The 16,682-nt window shown below is 39.2% G+C and overlaps 1 gene segment (V, D, J or C); it reads left to right on the forward strand.

Annotated features, from left to right (window-relative positions):
• LOC106825209 (T cell receptor gamma constant 2-like) overlaps positions 1-16,682 on the forward strand; it is an 83,303-nt gene that overhangs the window by 31,341 nt on the left and 35,280 nt on the right.

Genomic DNA, 16,682 nt, shown 5'->3' on the forward strand with positions numbered 1-16,682 from the left:
ACAACAAGTGCTAATGATTCTGAAATTTTGACTTTATGAAAATAAAACGTATAAAAGGGAAATTTCCACTGGAAGAGACTCAGCCTTGTGGTTCATTGAATTGCACGTCTGGCTCACCATCACGGTCTTTAATTATTTCTGGACAATATATATTTCTTGCAAAACTTCAAAAGGTGTTAAGTGTAAATATCCTATAACATCATATCCAGAATGAGGGACATTTAGGAAGGACAGGTGAGTGAGCCAAGAAATCCTAAAGTTTCAGAGACTTTAGATTACCCACTCTCTTCCTTTTTATGTAATGCTGTTTTTACTCAAACCTCCCACCCACCCCTCTGTGAGCATGAACAAATTTTCATGGATTGTACTCTTCTTAGGAATCTCATTGAATACACAACGAATATAACTCAGATTTTTCTAAATCAGAATTCACCTTTACATTTACTCTTGACCTTTTGATGTCTGGGGTATTTATTGCACTGGAGACACAGAATTACACAGTACCTGTGAGTGTGTTCTTTAAAGTGAGATTGTTGGGATTGACAGTAATAATCTCATAGGTTATATTTAAACTTAAATAAAATTAAAACTTTCCATGTAAATTTCTCTGAACAAGTGTTTGGCATTTTGTTAGTGGTTAATGAATATTAGTTATTATCATCACTTAGACACATAATGGGAGTGAAGAAAGGCTAAAAGCTACTTATCACAAATAATTTATTCCTGTTGGACACATTCTTTAAAAACGCAACCTTACTTTTCATATTTTGGAATGATGTGAGTGAATTTAGCAGAGGCTGTTGGTCACGTGACCTGTGAACTGGATTCTGAGTCGTCTTGTTGTCGTCTGTGGTGGTGGAGGGGGTAGATGTTTACTTTTGGGTTTTGATGGGGGGATGTCACTGCAATGTAGGTCATCAGAAATAGAGAACTGTGACAGCCCTCCATGAATATGTCCCATCCTTTCAAAAGACCAGGTGAAACTAACCAAATGACTTCTCTCAGACCCCCTGCAGCTGCAGCTCACCAGCACCTCTGCCTATTACACCTACCTCCTTCTCCTCGCGAGTGCCGTGTGCTTTACCATCATCAACTTCCGTCTGTGTAGGAGAACAGTGGACTGTGGCAATGGAAAGAGTTCGTAACAGATTTTGGCATAAAGAAGTCAACTTTTCTCCATTGTTTATTCTCCCAAAAGTGTCGTGTGAATATAGCTGGGCTTTCTCTCTGGGTTTGGGTTATTTCAATTCACACGTGTATTTTTCTATATCAGTAATAAAAAATGTCTTTTTAAGCCACTGGACAAACAGAAAATTTTGCTCTGTAACAACGAGTTCTTCCATTGTTCAGGGACAGGGCTGTGGGGTCATCCTTTAGCACTCTCTCTCCATGATCTCCATCAGCTCCTCCAAGACCCAAAGAAGCATGCCTTCTTAGTACAGGCAGCATACAGCTCTGTTCATGTCTATTAGGGCCATTTAACCGGAACTGCCTTGAAGGCTTCCAGTTTTCACACCCTGAAGCAATTTCATTTTTACTGGAATTCTGTATGTTGTTTTTCATAATAGGCACAATGAAAAAATCAAAAGTCTACATTGTCTCTGTGTATTTTAATTTGATGAAATCTAACTGGAAGTCCAAGGTAAGGAACAGAATGACACCTGAGCCATGAAATCCAGCATTGGCTGTGATGATGGTCAATACACAGTTCTAATTCTTTCCCTGAGACAGTGGTTATGATGCTGTTCTTGGGGCACTGGCTCCAAGAGGAGCCACAGTCACATGATGGCACCCAGGTTACTTCTCCTTCAAAAGTCACTAGATTCACATTCATTTAGTTTGGGACATTCTGATGGCATCAATATAAGATCTAACATGACTTACACTGTGTGTGCTCAGCTCTACACTAGCGTTTACAAGCACCATGTTTCCTGGTCCTCACACTAACCCCATAAGACCTGCACTCACACCAAGAGGCATCATGGTGGAAGGGTTGAGCCCCTGGACTCTGAACCATGAGCACCTGGATTGGAATCATGGGTCTAGTATTAACATCTGCGCTGCCTCAGGCAAGCTATTTGAACTCGCTGTGCCATAACTTCCTCTTTCATAGAATGGAGTTACAGCGCCCTGTCTCCTGGAGTTGTGTGGATTTAGATAACAGTGCAACTCCTCAACAGCATTAGCATCCACTCTCGGCAGTTCCACCTTTGAATAGTAGATACTGCACAACACAGAAACACTGACAGTCCCCTCTAACCTTATTTCCCCACAGAGAGGTTAGGTGTGGGTGGAATACGGACTCTGGGTTTCGGCTATGAACCAGGCAACCTCCTTAATTCTCTAGGAGCCCCCTGTAGGTAGGCACAATTATAGTATACAGTGTAGATATTGGAGAAATTACTTTCTTGCCTCAAGGTCCCTATTTTGTAAATAATAGTCATTTAGAGTCAGGTCTCTCTGAACTCACAGCCAGTATTTTCTAACCTACAATCAGGTGGCCTTTCCTTCACCCACTGTCAACTGGGAAAAACAAAACAAAGCAAAACCTACACTGCTTCTCTACTAAAGGCCTCCTCCAAGGCGTCAGTGAGAATTTTCTTAAGGACCTGTGGGTGCATCTGTCTTTTCTCCTCATGTATGGACTCTGTTATTCCCATAGTTGCTCCCTTTGTTATCAACACTATGGAAATTGTACTTTACCCTGTGAGTGTGTCCTAGATTTGCAACTGCTTTTTTGAGGTCTGCTAATGCACTGAGAGTCTTGGGCAGAGCAGGCCCGTTGGTGGTGCTCTCTGGGGGCACCATTCTGACACCCCAGCTCCTCCCCTAGACAGAATGGGCCTGAGGGTCCCCAGAGTCACCTGTGGAATCCTCTGTTAGAGCCAGGTGCATTTCTGAGGAAGGAGGTAGGTTATACATTCTTTTTTCGTCGTGTGCTTTTCCTCCACAGCATGTCTGCCATGTGGTGTGGTGAGAGAAACACTGTCCCAGAAGTCTCATTTCACTCCCCATAGTTAGAGCATTGCCTCCTTGGTCTGGCTTTAAGTAGCTGTGACGTTTGTTCTTAACCATGTCACATTGTCTAAATTTACCCAGTGTTAGAAGAAAGCATTCAAGTTGTATCAGGTTTCTAGCGTGATTTAAAAATTCCGTAACTAACATCTGAATGAAGTAATAATAGCAAATGCTGGGATAGTGTTTATGGTAGATTTCTAAGTACATGTTATTTATTTAACTCTCAAAAGAACCCTATGAGATATGTACGATTGTCTCTTTTTTATAGATGGGGAAATGGAGGCAAAGAGAGGAAAAGAACGTCCCCTGAGTTAGATATCTAATAAGAAACAGAGCTGAGGTTTGAACCCAATCAGCCTGGCTGCACAAGTTCTGCTCTCACTTTCTACATTATTTGCTACTAGAGTACAAACAGGTTACTTTAGCTTCAATTAAAACAGGAAACTTTCTCTCATTATTAGACTAAGAGCTGGTGGAGGGAACTGCCTCTTCGCCTGTCCACACTTACTCTCCTTGCTCCTATGCTGCTCCCACAATTCGAGGGTCGTAGGCCAACATGTGACATAATTTTTCATGCTGGAAAGACTTTTATAGAATGAGCTCCACCCACCAACAGGACTTCTGTGGTTAAAGTCCACAGCATCTGGTTGGATAAATGAATATCAGAACAACAGGTTGCATCTACAGGTGTGCAATGGAAAAACTAGGCAAATATTTACACAATTCCACATAAAACACTCGAGTCTCAATATACTTATAGAGCTAGAGTCTCCATAAACTTCTCAACTGTAACAAAGGGAAACCTCAGGGCAAGAATTCTCAGAATTTCCCCGTTTGAATTGTCCCTAGTGTTTGGATTCTTTCCCTCAGAGACTTCATTTTTGAAGGCTTTCCGTCACTCAAGCAGGTCACAATTAAGTAATATTTGATTGTTCCTTCTATATTAATACAAATCCCATATAACTGCCTATTAGAAAATCTGAGTAATGAGATAACCAGAGATGCTACACCGACATGAGACAATTCATCCAAAATGCTAGATATTCAACATATTCATTGGCCGTGAAATCTTATCTAGGTAAGTGCATGGTCTCTATCAGGCTCTGTTCTTTTATTTTTTGCTTGTTTGCTGTCTTTTGCTTTGTTTGAATAATAGCAAGCATCTACCACTTAGTGAGCATCAGGAATTCTGCTAGGCAGTTTGGGTGCCTTGTGTCTAATGCTCTCAGTGTGCTACAGTATGGATATCACACTCATCTCACTGATGAGAAGACTAGGTCCTAGAGAGGCTAAGAAATATGCCTGATATTAGACATGGAGTAGTGCCCGAGCCCACATGACTCCAGGTCTGCCTGACTTAAGACCTCCTTCTCTATCCATTACTCTAGTGGCTGTGCTCCTGGGAGCCTTTAAAAGCCACTGAGGCCCAGCCTACCTCATAGGCCAGACATTGGACTTTCAAAAAACTCCTTCAGCAATTCTCATGCGCACTGGGGTGGAAGCCAGCAAGTGACTGAAAGAGCTCCTGAGCTCCAGCGCTGCTGTCCCAGATCTCACACAGTGAGGAGCCATCACAGAGCCCAGCACACAAGTGAGAATGTGCTGCAGCCAGGAAAGTTTTCTCACTATTCCACCCATCGATTCCTAAGGAAACGAAAAGAACGTACTAAGATTTATGTGCAAGGATGTTCATTAGCCCTGCAGCATTCATTTATAGCACCCCCTGGTTAACCCAAATTCCCGAGAAGAAACTAAAAAGTAAGCTAAAGGATGTCATATGATTGTCTACTATGCAATTCAAAAAATGTAGGTTGTTTAAAGAAGTGGAAAATTAATCAGAAATCATTGTTGAGAAAATAATATGCATAGCATGACCCTATAACAATTGTCAGGTAATGCCTTCATGTGGTTCAAATATCAAGTACTCTAAAATATGCATGAAGACACTTTGCTTCAACCACTGTCTCTCCCGCTCCCACTTCTACAGGTCAGACTCTTGTTTCTGGGGCATCCTTCCACTTTTTATATCTGCAAATATGAATGTACTTACATAAACATCTGTGCCTGTATATATTCTCATTTCCTCCCTTCTTACACAGAGGTAGTAAACCATATACATTATTCTGCATGGCTCTTTTCCCCTAAATATCCTATAACTCTTTCCTTGTCAGTGTAGAGGGACACTTACATGGCTGTATGATATTTCACTGGTGAATGTAGAACACTTTATAACATCAGTTTGCTGTCATAGACCAGTGGCTCATTTTCAATCTTTTGCTACTATGAGAAATGCTGAAATATATTACAATAGTGTTTTCCGTCATTTTGTATGCAAGTGTTGGTGAATTTGATAGGTATTTCCAACTCGTCCACGACAGAGAGCACCATTTTGCACTTCTACCACAGTGTCAGTGAATGTCAAGAGTGTGCCTCAGGACTTTCTAATCTGACAGGTGAAAAAGAACCTCATCACACTTTTAATGTGTTTTCCTCTTACTATGAGTGATGAGAAGAATCTTTTCTTTTTTCTTTAAAGATTGGCACCTGAGCTAACATCTGTTGCCAATCTTCTCTCTTTTTTATTTCTTCTTCTTCTCCCCGAAGCCTGCAGAAGAATTTTTCTTATATTGAAAGTCTATATTTCCTTTTTCTGTGAAATATTTGTTTACATCCTTTGACCATTTTTTCTATTGAGTAATAATACCAACAGATATGACACTCGTTTACATGTGTCTCTGTATTTCTACAATCGTAGGAATAAAACATCGTGGTCAATGTATGGTAGGAGGGTGCAAAAATGGTAAGAGATCGTATATTTTTCTATTTTCCCTAACTAATATTTTTTAAGTAAAATCATTTTAAAATTAAAATTAAAAAGTATCTTGTTTAAAATTGGCAAAATTTTTGTTCGTTCTCTTATAATCAGCTTCAGTTTCTGTGAAGCATGTTTCTTTTGGAAACCAGGTAGACATTCCCATTTGAAAACAAAATAAGACCCACATGATACAGGAAAGATTAAATTTGATTTAGACTTTTCTCATTTATTCTTGTGAATTCGATCAGATTCTCTAGGCCCAATCCCTGGCCCTCTCCTTGGAGACCTGGAACTATATCTACGTTGGAAAGAGTAGAAGCAAAGAGGGGAAGATTGTAAATCACTGAAAGCATTGCACAGCTGACATCACCACCAGGCACTACTTGGCAGTGTCTCCTGTGACTTCCAACTTCTTGGCAACTCCCTTCCTCACTGGGCCTGGGCTGCCCTGAAGGAGGTGGCACAGAGAGGGAGAGCGCAGGTGGTGGAGGGGACAGCCTGGGTGACAGGAGGGGGCTGGTGTGGCTGATCGCCTGTTATTTTCTCAGGGTTCTTTTGTGTACATGATCTATCTAATGTGGTTGATTCGTGGAAATGCTCAAAGTTAAACCAACCCCTATAGGTTGTGTTGTGCAAGCAGTGACTAGGGTGTCGTAAGATAAATTGAGGGCAGTTAAACCATAGCCAGTTTTACTCATTTTCAAAAGACCATAGCTAATGGGAGGAAAATATCCATCTACACAGTCCTGTGATTGCTATCAAACATACTCTTAGGCTGTGGTGGGGGCTTCCCTGCTTTTTATATACAGAGTTTACTCCGATTAGCTACAGAGTGAGATGGGAATCCAATGCACAGGACTGTTCAGATGCTACAAATCGGTCCACTCTAGTGACCCTATTCTGAAGGAAAGAGCAGACAGGAAAACTTGGAGCACTGAGACGATCTTAACATTGCAAGTATCTGTGCTCTTCCATGGTATTTGACTTACTGAGGCTGGTATGTTTGGTTTCATTCTCTCAGTGTAGACAGCATGTTACAAATCTGTGCTCATGAACCTGGTAGCATGGATGGACTGTCGACGTGGGCAACAGTGATGTGCTTTGTACCTCACAAGAACACAGAGACACAGAGGCCCTGAGTTCAACCACGTAATTGAATGTCATTTCCTGAATCATATAAACCCCTCTAATGAGTCAGTCAACCTGAGCAAGGCTCAATAGAGGACATTAACATCAGAAAAAAGTGCGACTAGGATCAATTAGAAGAGGGCTGTTCAGAAACGTGAGCATAAAGAGCAAACGTCCCCACCCCCTCCCACTCAAGCATGATAGAGAGTGGGTGCCCAGGACCACGGACTCAATCTGTCCGTCCCCAGGGAAGTAAAGCTCTATTGTTGAGGTCAATGCTTTAGGCTTTCACAGCCTGACTTCATGGCACAGTCAAATCATTCACTTCATTTTTCTTGGTCTGTGCTCTGAGAGTCAACTTATGGGTGAGCCTTGGCTTCCTCTGAGGATGGGCTGCATCCTGCTGGTTGAGCCCAGCATGTGTGGATGAAACTCTTTCTCAGGTTAAATTAATACCCTGATCCCGGCTTAAGCATCATCTGTGGGCTTTGTGTATATTCGACTCATGAGTCCTGGCTCTGCCACTTCCTCCCTGTGTGACCGTGGACAAGTCACTCACTCACTCTAGAGTCACTTGCCTCAAGTGTGTGTGGAGACAATAACAGGACGACATCTCATAGGACTGGAACCCTCACAGCACATGTAGGTTACGGTTTGTAAATAAAGAATATCTGGCACAGAGACATTCTGCCTGAATCTACAATAATGGACTCATGCTCGTTCTTTAGAAATTTTGGACTCTGCGATAGTTTTCATACTTCACAAATTCATACCTTTGCAGAAAATATTTAGAAATATAACATTAACAAAATGTGACTGATAAATTCGTGTAAAAAGGACAAATCTGGCTATTCACTGACACTTGTATTCTTTGAATTCTACTTGGAATCTACTCAAAGAAAATGCTCCGTGTTTCACTGCTTTGTTGTTACAGTTTCATTTTCAAAGACTCACTTTAAAAAAAGTAGTGCTCATAGTCATAAAAGTGGTTTTTCACTGTCCTGCTTCTCTTCAGCTTCTTCAGATCCTGCACGGTAGGGAAAGGGGAGGAGAAAAAGCAAGACACTCCACTGAAGTAAAGAAAGGTTTCTTCAAAATTACAACATACATACACAACATTTTAAATGAGAGATGCATATGTTTAATCCTCAAGTGATTTAGGTTAAGAAGCTGTAACTGTGAAATAAAGTTTTACTTGATTTCTTGGTCGAGAAAAGCCTTTCAAATAGGACCTATCACCCACAGTAATCTGACAAAGGGAATTCACATAGGTACTTCTAAACACATTCACATAGATCAAGAATTATGATCAACTGCTATTTCTCCTCTACCACTTTACTGACAAGCTTGCAAACACAATACAAGCGCAGATAAACTACAGATCTGGTACAAGTAATTTAATCTATATTTTTCAGAAATTGCTGTCTCCAGTGACTGAGAGGGCTTCCTAATGCAAAGGGTATTGCCCCATGGTCACTCTCGTATGCTGTTGCCAGTGACCACTGCTACAGCCACTGAGGGCCAATGTCCTGAGAGCCTTATCTTATTAGTGCTTTTGACCCAGTCATTCCACTCTGTAATTATTTCCTGAGGATATATCCCTGTGGAAATAATATTGGTTTTATATTTTGTAGATTTTCCCTCTAAAAATTAGACACAAATCTAAATGTTTGAGAGTAGAAGAAAAGTAAAATGATTATATTATTTCCATGAGATGACTTATATCCACTTAAAATTAAATTTATAGTTTTTAACAACATGGAAAATGCATGTGGTATAAGGTAAAAGGAAATATGCAATAAATAAAACTGTATGAGGTAAGACCTTAACTGATAAAAATAAAAAAATATATATATATAAATGTTCAAATCAGAAAGACTAGAAGAAAATAAACAGGTGGGGCTTACATACATTTCTAGAGATTCCAAAATTTCTACAATAAACTGGATCTCATCTTTTAAATTTTAGATGGGGCATAAATAATATAGACAGTTTGACCACAATTGGCTTAATTACAAACACAAACTAGAAAGAAAGAAACTCAACTGTCACACTGATGTTGCTGAGTCATATGAAAGACAGGGGATCTTTTATTTTTGTCTTTCAAAATTTTTATAAAAAGCTTGCATTACTCTCACAATCAGAGAAGTGAATAAGAAGGAGCGGTAAGAAGACCCAGGCAGCATGTCAGGGATGTGACCTCCTCACACTCAGAAGCAGCCTACCTCCCATGCTTTCCTTGTGTCAGAGAACACACTTCAAGAGGGACATGTTTTCTTATGAGAATGTCTACTTGGATTACACCCAAGAACAAACCTGCTACAGGAGAAAGAATGGCTGAGGATCCTAAGAAGATCCTGTCCCACATCTTACCTCATCAATGTCACACAGTTCAGGTTACATTTGTGGTGAAATAAATAGAGAAAGGTATAGGGGTTGGAAGGCTCCACGTCCCAGCCTGTTAAACTGCAGTAAATTGTAGAGACATTGGGGTGGTTTAACTGCCTTTTCACTTTGAAAGAAGTCTGAGGAAAACAGTCAGACCAAGTGTTCCTGTTTCTGGGCTCACTTTCCACCTGTCAGGCTAACGGCATTAGAGCCACAATGAGCTGACATGTCTTGGAATTATTTGTAGGTCCTAAATAAAGCCAATTTTTTAATTAAAACATTATAATATATATCCTTTACGTACCATAAAAGCAAATGCTAGGAAGGCCTTCTGGCTCTGGTCAAGTGAGGAGGTCAGTAAACTCTCTTCTTGGAAAGCAATTATAACACCAGACTAGATCGAAAACTAACCATTTCAGCCCTAAGGAAATGATCAGAGGCATACAACATTCTGAGAAGTGCTTATGTTGAAAAACTGCAGAATTCAGGCAACAACAGTGGTTTTCTTGCTTGGAGCTGTTGCTTTTATCCCCCCCCCGCCCCCCAACACCCAGCTCAATGAGCACGAAGGTGCTTTGAGTTAGGGTAGGCCATGAGGACTGGGAGAAAAAGTACACAATTGAAGGGACCTCATATAATCTGGGGTGGGAAGTTATGTGATGGTGACCTGACAAACTCAGCAGTGTGCAAGCAGGAAGGGCCAGAGGCTCTGCAGGTTTGAAGTTGTGGTTGCGGCTGCAGCAAGCACATGCTTGGCTGAAGCTGTGGGCATGCTGAGCAGAGACCCAAAGAGCATGAACTAGCCAAACACTCTTGGTCAACCCTGAGAATATGAGCATATGCAGAGGAGACGTGAACAGATGCACAAAATGTACAATTGGGGGAAAACCCAAAATAGCCTGAAATTTGACTGGCTACCCAATACATACGCATATCAACTTGGCAGATCTTGGGAGCCTTAATCGTGGTGATTGAGCACAATCTCTGTCCAATCACTGGCTACCACTAAGCTATGTAGACACAGGGGTGATTCCTAGGAAGTTAGTTAAAAATAAGTGAATTAAATAGAAAAAGAAAAAGAGACAACACTGACAAGAGATATGAGCTGCCACATACCACAAAGGACATAATTTCACAGATTTAGCTCAGGTAATTTTCTAAGCAAACAAAAAGCAATAACAGCAACCTTATGGGGGAAAATCAGAATCTAGAGTTGCTACAATACATTTTCAACAAAATAATTTCAATAAAAAGACAGGTAACGAATCAGAAAAGTGAAAACCAAACAGAAACTACAATACAATACAAACTGTCTCTGAGTGTATCAAATTATTTTATTTAGCAAAGACTTCAAAGCAGGTATTAAAAATATGTTCAAAGAAATGTGGAAAAGTGTGTTTAAAGAATGAAAGGAAAGTATGACAACAATAAATCAACACATGGGGTTTCTCTGGAGGAAGACAAATTACAAAATGAAAACATGAAAAAAATAAAATCTGGAGTAGAAAAATATAATAACCGAAGGGAACTATTCACTAGAGGAGGTTAAGAGAACATTTAAGTTGGCAGACGACACAACCTGTAAACTTGAACAGAGAGCAGTAGAAGTTCCCCAAGCTGAATAATAGCGAGATGAAGAATGAAAAATAATTGAACAGAGCTCAGAGACCTATGAAATTACTTCAAATGCACCAGCATACATGTAACAAGACTCCCAGAATAAGAGAAGAGGAAAAAAAGAATATGGAAAAATGCTTGGAGAAATAATGGTCAAAACTCCCCAAATTTATTGAGAATTATTAATCTACAATCTAATAAGCTAGATAAACACTTATTAGGATATATAAAAAGAGATCCGCATGTAGACACATCATAGGCAATCTACTGAAAACCAAGGAATTCATGAAAACACAATACTTCAAAATTTATAAGATGTCACTAAAGCAATACCTAGGGGAAATTTTATGGCTTTACCTGTCTGTATAAAAAGGAAAAAAGATATAAAATCCATCATGAAAAAGAAAAACAAGCTAAACCCAGTCTAAGCAGAGTAAGAGAAATAATACAGATTCAAATTGAAATAGTTGAAATGGAAATCAGAAAGCCAGAGAGAAAAAACAATGAAAACAAAGATAAGTTCCCTGAATATATCAACAAATTTGACAAACCTCAAGCTGGAATTACCAAGAAGAAATGAGAGAAGATTCAATTTATCAAAATCAAGAAAATAGGAAGAACATTATTCTGGAAGAACATACCAATCTTACAGAAATTATAAAAGATTATAAGGAGATAGAATAAATAATTTATGTCAACAAACTAGGTAACCTAGAAAAAATAGACGAATTCCCAGAAAGGCATAAATTACCAAAATGGACACAAAAAGAACCATAAAATCTGAAAAGACCTATATATAGTTAGTAGAGGAATTGAATTAGTAAAGTCTTCTCACAAGGAAAATTCCTGGCCCTGATGGTTTCATAGGAAATGTATCAAACATTTAAAGAAGGAATAACATTGATCTTTCACAAAAAGGATTCTTTCTGAAAGTAGAGGAGTTGGGAACAATTCTCAATGGATTTATGAGGCAACACTCTGTAATATTGAAGTCAAAGACATGATAAAAAATCCACAGACCAGTAGGTATAAAAATTATGAACATAGGTAGAAAAATCTTAAAGAAAATATTATCAAATTGAATGCAGAAATGTTCACAATAGATTATAAACATGACCAAGTGGGATTTATCCCAGATATAAACAGTTGATTTCACATCCAAAAAGCAATTAATATCATAACCATATTAAATGAACATAGGATAAAAACCATATGATCATTTTGTTAGATATGTACAGAGCATTTGAAAAATCCAATGCCCATTCATGATAAAAACTCTCCACACACTAGGAATAAAATGGAAATTCCTCAACCCGCTAGAGGGCATGTGTGAAACCCCACAGCTACCATCACACTTCATGTTGAAAGACTGAATGCTTTTCCCCCAAGACCGGAAACAAAACAAGGATGGCTGCTGTTGCCACTTCTGTTCAACGTTGTGTTGGAAGTTATAGATACCACTACAAGAAAAAAAAAAAAAAACACTAAAGATATCCAGCAGATTAAAAAGGAAAAAGTAAAACAGTCAGTATCCACAGATGACATGATCCTGTGTGTAGAAAATTCCATGGTATTTACACACACATAAAACCAAACTCAAACTAATAAACAAGTTTAGCAAAGAGACAAGCTACGAATATTTGATATACAAAACACTAGATTTTTCTAAATATGCGAGCAGTAAACAATTTGAAAACGGAAGTAAAAGAACAATCACATTCACGATAAGGCCAAAAAAGCATAAAACACTTAGGAATTAGTTTAGCAAAAGAAGAAAAACACTTGTATGCTGAAAATTACAAAACAATGCCAGGAAACATTAAAGAACATCTAAATAAATGCAGAGAGAGTCCTTGTTCAAGGATTAGAAGATTCAGTGTTGTCATGATGCCAGTTCTTCCCAAGGGGCTCTATAAATTCAATGCGGCAGGTTTTTAGGGCAAAAATTAACAAGCTCATCCTAAAACTGAAATGAAAACCCGAAAGACTTAGAATAGCCAAAATAATTTTGACAAAGAACAAAGTTGGAGGACTGTTATGGTCACCCTGCAAAAGCAGAGCGGGGAGGGAGCCCACAAAATGTGATTTGAATGTTGAAACTGATTATGACTTTTTTGATGATTACAGAAAAAGTAATTTTTTTTCATAACTTGGAAAATTGAGCTCTCTGGGGACAGCAAGGAAAGCCTTCATGCAAGGCTTTACAGTACTTGATGTCAAAATTACATAAAAATAAAATCACACTCATCAGATTGGTGTGCTCCTGTGAAAAGGACAGAACACAGGTCAATGGAGACAACTGAGAGTCCAGAAATAAACCATTTTACAGACAACAGATTTTTGAGAAATGTGCCCATTTAATTCAATGGGAAAAGGATAATCTTTTGAACAGATGGTGCTGCGACAACTGGACATCCATGTACAAAAGAAGAAATTTAGCTCCTTGCCTCCTCCATACACAAAAATGAATTCAAAACAGCCCAGAGAGGGTGCTAGAAGGTAGTGTAAGTAACTAAATGCAATCAAAATACTGTACTTTTTAAGCAGAAAGCAGGGAATTGAAAACAAATAGGAAGTTATAACAACTCACGTTTTGCATTCAAATGCAATGGCCAAATGAAGACAGAAATTAATCTCTGAATCACAAACAGTCAAGCGGGTTACTTAGGGCACAGGCCCTGGAGATGGGCAGGCTTGGTTTGAATTCTTGGTGTGCTCTTTATTAGCTAGACAATCACAAGTTAAGTTGCTTAACCTCCCTAATCCTCTCTTTCATCTGAAAAATGGGGATAGGTAACACTTACTTTATGCTTGCAAGGAGGGAATAAATGTGTACAATATTTGACATTCAGTAAGGGTATATGTTATTATAACTCAACTCAAAGGAAGTAGAGCTAGAAGAAATTTCTACTACCTTTTGAGGTCCACCACTGTTAATTTAATGACTGCTCTTCAAAAGTATCTTATGCTCTTTGCGTACTGGCATGTAAGAGTTATTCTTGAGTTTCTGCAATCTTTCTGGAATTTTCTTCATGGTCCGTTACACTTTATACTTCGAAAAGATTCTATATACAAATATTGGATTCTATATGTATTGAATGGACAGTGGCATGGGGTTTGGAATTTCTTAGATGTGGGTTTGAATCCAGGCTCAATGACTTGCTTCTTGAGTGATCCTGAGCAAGTGAAACTTTTTAAGATTCTGATGATCTCACCTGTCAAAGGTGGTTGATTATAAATACTTTGAAGTGTTATTATAAGAATTAAACTATTATAAGGATTAAATTGTTCTCAATTTACATAGTACATATTTTTAAAACAAATAACTTAGCACAATCCCTGGCACATGGTGGATGACAAATCCAGAGGAAGCTTTATTATTCCCACTTACAGAGACTTTCCCAAGACATATCCTACAAGTGGCCATGCTCGGACTGGAGCTGTCATGCTGTCTTTTTCAAAGCAATACATCCTCACAGAATGAGAAGGTCTCACATCAAGTTCTCCAAGGCGACACTTCTTTGCAGCTCTGTCTTGAGAAGGACCACTGCCCCTCAACTCACTGTATTGATTACATCATCAGCTACCCAGGGAGCTGGGCTCCCAGGCTGAGCCCCATGAGTGGACCATTCACGGGGAAAGGAACTCTGGAAGGCTGGCACCACATGGGTTGGATCAGAACCTGCAGTTCCCTGAAGATCGCATGCACCTGGCAGTCACAGAGCCTGTGGGAAGAGCAGGCAGGATGCGAAGCTTTGGTTGAGGTTTCTGGGATAATCAGCTTCCCTGGAAACTGTGCCTGCCCAGCCCTGCCCCAGCACTGGCAGGAGATGCTGCTGCTTTCTGGGAAGCTCCAGGGTGGCGTAGAGCAGTACAGGGCCCAGGAACAGGAACTGGGCCCCTTTGCCCATCTATTGTGACTTCCTCTCTTCTCCACTGTTAACTCTATTTTTAGTGCTGTGTGATGATGAATGATTTGCATTAGAGTCAATAATTTCCGTCTATGTCCTAGCCTGACTGATATGACAATGTTCACCAGCAGCTTCTTTTAATCTTCTATGGAAAGAACATACAATGTATAATTTAGTGTCACTGGCACTCTTATAAGAATCTTCCAGAACACACACATGGTACTTTTTCCCATAAATATATATTAAATACCCAGACTTTTCTCCAAATGCTCTTGATACAGAGGTATGTGTGCTTATGACACTCATTGCAAACACTATTGACCTGCCTCACTATGGTCACAAAAGAGTATAGAGAGGACAGACATCCATTCAAGATCAGGAAATTATAGGAAACTCTAATAATTTGTGATAAACTATTATTATAGACTATTTCGCATATTGTTGCTAGATAACACCTCATGGCCCGCTAAAACAGGAATATAAGTGATAGTCTATATGCTATACCCTTCTCCCCGAGGTGGCCAGGTTTTGACAGCTCTTCTATTATCACCATAATAATTCTGATCTCTTGATACATGACAGATACAATTATCAGCAGAAGCCCACGCAGTAAATTTATATTTGTGAGCTTGAACTCATTCTCCCATAATAGCGTGCTGACTGGACCCACTGCCTACATGCTACAGGACTCCAGGATACAAGAGAAGAGGAAGAGTTAGAAAGAAAGGAAAAGAAGGAAGAGAGTGGTCAATATGAGAGAGGGGGAGGGAGCTATAGAGACACTGATAGCACAGAGATTAGTGATAGAAGCCTAGAGAAGGAGGGATGCAGAGGTGAGAGGGAGCAAAAGAAAAAGAGAGAATGACTGAGACAGTAGAACACAGAGATAAAAAGAGTAAGTGACAGAGAGAGAACTATACACAGAGAAGGACAGATCGCTGTAATGGTCAGAGACACATAATAACTGAGAGACACAGAAATGAAAAGACAGAGAGGGAGAGCAACAGGCACAGAGGGATGTAGGATGCAAGTAGAGAGAGGCAGAGAGGGAGGGAAGATGGATATAAAGTAAAAAAGAACAGAGAGTAGAGATAGATTTTGATACAAATATAGTGATAGAGAAGAAGAGAAAGAGGGGTAGACATACAGAGACAGAGATAGAGAAATAGGGAAAGATAGAGTAAGAGAGAATTAGAGATAGAGGGAGAGAGAGAGAATGACAGAGCTATAGAGATAAAGAATATATGTGGCCATATCAAGTGCAATAGAGTTAGGAAGACCAAGATAGATATACTGAAACAGAGGTAGATATTGACAGAGAAAATTAGAGGTATATGCACATTTATATACATATTGTTATAAATTTTATGTTTATATATTGTTATACATTTATTTATAGATGTATATATATTTTATATATCATATAAATCTCTAACTTTCTTTTTCTCTTATATATTATTCTCCTTATATTTGCCTATATCTACCTATCTCTTTGTCTATGTTAAGAAGAAGGACCCAGCCACTTACTTCGAAAAACTTGGCCATGAAAACCTTATGAATAGCAGAGGAAGATTGTCTGATATAGTGCTGGAAGATGAGAGGATGACACAAAAGGACCCAGCAGGGTTCTACTCAGCTGTACACAGGATCCCTAGGAATTGGAATTGGCTCCAAGGTACCATCAATAAACATATCTATCTATCTATCTATCTACCTATCTATCATAGATCGATCGATTGATCTATCTACCTACCTATACAGTTCCACAAAATTGCTGTATAGCAAACACCTCAAAACAACATGGC

The sequence above is a fragment of the Equus asinus genome, chromosome 1, assembly GCF_041296235.1.
Source record: "Equus asinus isolate D_3611 breed Donkey chromosome 1, EquAss-T2T_v2, whole genome shotgun sequence".
NCBI classification, from domain to species: domain Eukaryota; kingdom Metazoa; phylum Chordata; class Mammalia; order Perissodactyla; family Equidae; genus Equus; species Equus asinus.